Here is a 4,888-nt window from a genome sequence, read left to right on the forward strand (position 1 = left end):
GAGAGAGAGAGAGAGAAAACGAGGAGGAGGAGACAGAGGTAAGAGGGGCAGGGAGGGGGAGAGAGACAGACAGAAAGAGACATAGAGAATGAATGATTAATGACTGAATGAAAAAGAGAGTGAATGACTACTTGGCCAGCAATGAAGAGGGCAGTGAGATAAATGACCCTGTGCACGTGGGTCTGACAATCAAGTGAGATGCAGGTATTACCCCTGAATAAACCAAACATGTGGATCAGGAGAGGTTAATTTTTTATAACTTGTGGAAATGTTTAATGTACAAGAAAGTTTGTATTTTGAGACAGGCCTACAATGGTCTGCACAGATCAGTTTTGCATGGGAAGCATCAGGACAGTGGGGACAATGGGGACTACGGGGATGGCCTCAAGGGAGTCTGAGCTGGAGCTGAGTTCTTTTTGGATGAGGTGGAATTGGGATGAATTGACATCTTGTTGCCATCTCAGTGTTGGGGGGTAATGCTTCATTACCAGTATTTGTAATGAAGAGTTTTCTCTTTTCTCCTCAGATTTTTGGTACTTCAAATACACACACATACAATGAATAAAGCCAGCATACTCCACACTAACACAAACATTAAAATCACCTTGTTCTCTGAAATGAGTGTTGGGATCTCAGCCAACAGCATCCTTTTCGTCTTCCATCTCTGTATGCTCATTGGTGCGCACAGGCCTAAGCTCATTGATCTCGCCATTGGTTTCTTGGCCCTGACCCAACTACTGATGCTGCTAACTATGGGACTCATAGCTGCAGACATGTTTATGTCTCAGGGGAGGTGGGACCCCACCACATGCCAATCCCTTATCTATCTGCACAGGTTCTTGAGGGGCCTCTCCCTTTGTGCTGCCTGTCTGCTGAATGTCCTCTGGACCATCATCCTCAGCCCTAGAAGCTGCTGCTTAGACAAGTTTAAACATAAATTTCCCCATGACATCCCTGCGCCCTTTTTCTTTGTGTTCTCTACATGTCTTTTAGCAGTTACCTCCTGGTATCAATAAGTGCCATCCCCAATTCAACCTCAGATAATTTTATGTATGTTACTCAGTCTTGCTCACTTCTCCCACTGAGTTACTCCAGACAAAACACATTTTCCACACTGGTGGTCTTCAGGGAAGCCTTTCTTATAAGTCTCATGGTGTTCTCCAGAGGGTACATGGTGACTCTTTTATACAGACACATGAAGCAGGCCCGGCATCTTCACAGCACCAAACTTTCTCCAAAAGCATCCCCAGAGCGAAGGGCCACCCGGACCATCCTGCTGCTCATGAGCTTCTTTGTGGTTCTCTACATTTTGGACAGTGTTATCTTCCACACAAGAATGAAGTTCAAAGATGGCTCTCTGTTTTACTATATCCAGATTCTTGTGTCCCATGGCTATGCCACAGTCAGTCCTCTTGTGTTTATTTGCACTGAAAAGCGTATAACTAAATTTTTAAGGTCACTGTGGGACAGGAAATTAAATATCTGATTAGTCAATGATGGGTAAAATTGTACACTCCTTAATACAATCCAATATGTTGCCATCATATCATGACATAGTAGGAACATTCTGTGGCTTAAACTGATATGTGAAAACATCCTTTTAACATTCCATCTGTTTACTCTGTGTGTGGATGGCAAGTATATAAAACAATATTAAACTGCATTCCCACTCAGATATCACATGAAGTTTATCTTTCTCAATGGGTTTTCAAAGGAGGTCTGTGAAATGGCTCTCATCTGTCTTTTTTAGCACATTACTTTTTATTTATTTATTTATTTATTTTGTATTTTTGTGGCAGGGTTTCTCCATGTAGCCCTGGCTCTCCTGGGCTTGCTTTGTAGATCAGGCTGACCTCATACTCACAGAGATCTACCTGCTTCTGCCTCCCTGAGTGCCGGGATCAAAGGCATGTGCCATCATGCCCAGATTACTTTTAATTTTTTTAAAAAATGATTTAACTTTTAACTGTGTGTGTATGTGTTTCTGTCTGTGTTTGTGTCTCTGTGTGTGTTTGTGTGTGTGTATGTGTGTGTGTGTGTGTGTGTGTGTACTTGAGTGCAGGTCATCCTGGAGGCCAGAAATGTCAATTACTCTTAGAGCTAGACTTATAGGCAGTTGTGTGCCACCCAAGGGTGAGTGGTGATAATTGAACTTGAGTCTTTTAGAAAAAAGTTTGCATATGTGCTGAGCCATCTCTCTGGCACAGCCCATTACTTTAAATATGACATTTTCAATAAATCAATGCCTCAGTTGCTTATATTTGGAAAAATATACAAGGAAACACTGTTTTGAGAATAAATTATCACAGGATGCAGAACACACACACACACACACACACATACACAGAGCCAAAATGATATGCAGAGAAACATCCTGTCATTTGCATAATGGTGCTCCTATGGCCTGATTTAAAACAGTCAAAGTAGAAACAGCCACTGTCTAGAAGTGTCAGGATGTGGGATCAGGTCATGGCCTCCCCTTGTTAAGGAATGCTAGTCAGAACATAAAGAACACCTCGAATGTCTGCCATGCCAGTCAGGTACACTGCACAATCTTGATGAGTTTCTTATGAAAGACAGAGCTTAGATGTGTCAAAGAAATAGAGACCATAGACAAAGTGCTTTATCTGGGCTCAAAAAATCCAAATTTAAGTAGGAAACTAGTCACAGATAGTTACTCAGCTGCACTATTGATATACTCCAGGGACCTGAGGGCTTGCAGCATGCCTGCTTAATTGAGACTAATCAGATACCTGCCCAGAGCACACTTCATGTGAGAGAACACGGACTCAGTCACACAAGTCACACAGTTGAGCACACTCACAGGAAGACTTCACACAGCTGAACCCACTCACAGGCATACTTTACAGTGCAGAACACACACTTAGAGACTTACTTCCCACAGTAAAACTGTTATCTGTCACTCAGTGTGAGGATATGTCACAAGCATGGACCCCACTCACACCCAGAATCGAGTAATTTCAGTGTTGACACTTACATATAATCTAAAGAAATAACTGAAAACTGGTTAGTGGAAAAAGAAAGATCAGAGAAGATCTGTTCCATGTTCTGTCTACACTCTGAGTGAGACCTAGAGCCTCAGACAGGCTGTAAATTAACAAAAAGAATGGAATTTAACTAGGTAACATGAGAGAACATTTCACACACCAAGGACTTGGAGGAGAAGAAATAAACCACACAACTGTAAGTTGTATAAACCCACGAGCAGACATTTGCCTGGTGGCTCAAGTCTATAACCATGAAATCAAAACAGGAGGATAGTGAGTTCAAGGCCAGCCTGAGCTACAGGATGAGTCCAGACTAGCACACAACAGTCACAAAGCAAAAATTATTATAAGAATAAAATATTATTTTAAAATCCAATATAAGATGGGTGGTGGAGGCACATGCATTTAATCATAGCACTCAGATGGCAGAAACAGGAGATTCTCTGAGTTCAAGGTCAGCCTAGACTTTAAATCAGGTTCCAGGGCAACTAGGGCTACACAGAGAAACGCTGACTCAGAAAAAAAATTCCAAATTAAACAAAAGGAAATGTGCACAGGAAAGGATTAATCTTACTTCTTCACAGTGGGTGAAGAGCATAAACGAATGTGCTGATCCCATGGTAAAGGTGAGCTATATGATGGTGGCAAAATCAAGCCCATGGATTCATAAACACAGGGTGGACAGGTACTGCTCAGCCCTGACATAAACCATGCTCTGCACACATTTTCTCAACATGAGGAGATGGGCAGGCTGAGTCCATGTCGTAGAGGAGGAAACTTTTTCTCCTCCCTGGATGTAGTGCACCCTCAGTGCCACAGTCACCCAGCATGCACTAGGTCTGCAGAAGGTTTGCTTCTTTCCATTGCACGCTTTATTTCTGTTTGTCAGGCTACACAATTTGAGATATATTAGCTGACATTCTTGTAGTATCTCTTTTAGTAAACATTCTTGTCTTATTCTGCATCATCATTAATCACCCAGTTAAATTTTGTGAACTATTTTGCTGACACATTTTCCCTTCCTGCCTTCTCCCTATAAAGTTGTGTGAAATTTTTCAAATAAGTGAGAGCTGGATCAGATTGTACACTTGCTTTCCCTCTTTGTGTCTCTTTCCCAACACATTCTTTTCACCCCTTCTTAGGATCGCATTGAACTACTACTGGACGGGACATACTTGGCGCCCAACATGGGGTTGAGGCACGGGAATCAAATTGAATGTCCTTCTTTGTGTACCCACACTCCTACGTAGGATCTGGTGCTTCCACATGGGAAGTGATTGAAGGTTATGCATTGAGATCTCCATGGGACTGCCCATCTGTGAGTTTGATCCATTGAGGTAAGTCAAAATGACGAATTATTGGACAAAAATTGAGCAAGCATGACTTATTCTTACAGGGTCTCAAGCAGTCCTTCAAGACACAAGGAGTAAAGGTAAACAAAAAGGAATCTCACAAGCTAAAGAGTTACTTTAAAAATTAGAGCAGCCAAACAGGCAGAAAAAAAGTACTTCTAAGGTTATTTCAAATGTTCATAAAGGAGCTCAAACAGATTTGTGTAATTTGACAGCAGAAAATAATTTAGGAGACAAGCCCTAGATAATGAGTATAAAACAGAGTCAGAAGGGAAAAATAAAGTTACCAAGTCTCATAATTCAGAATGGCCTCCTGCACCCACCTCTCTCTAACCCTAACAAAGAAAAAAGGCCCCCAGTCTGGCGGGGACAGAACACAGGGCCGGAGCTCAGTGAGCAGGAAAATCGGGGACACTACATGCCTCCTTCCCTCTCCCCTACCAGGAGCTAGGCTTGGATGGCTTGCAGAGAACTGGGTGGATTGGAATGCTCACACCCTAAGCCTAAGACCAGCCTCTACCAGCTGCT

At 42.3% G+C, this 4,888-nt stretch overlaps 1 pseudogene; it reads left to right on the forward strand.

Moving 5' to 3' along the window:
* Window positions 1-557: 557 nt before the first annotated feature.
* LOC132654014 (vomeronasal type-1 receptor 44-like) lies at window positions 558-1,486 on the forward strand (annotated as a pseudogene).
* The last annotated feature ends 3,402 nt before the right edge of the window (window positions 1,487-4,888 follow it).

This window comes from Meriones unguiculatus, chromosome 5, assembly GCF_030254825.1.
Source record: "Meriones unguiculatus strain TT.TT164.6M chromosome 5, Bangor_MerUng_6.1, whole genome shotgun sequence".
Lineage (NCBI taxonomy): Eukaryota > Metazoa > Chordata > Mammalia > Rodentia > Muridae > Meriones > Meriones unguiculatus.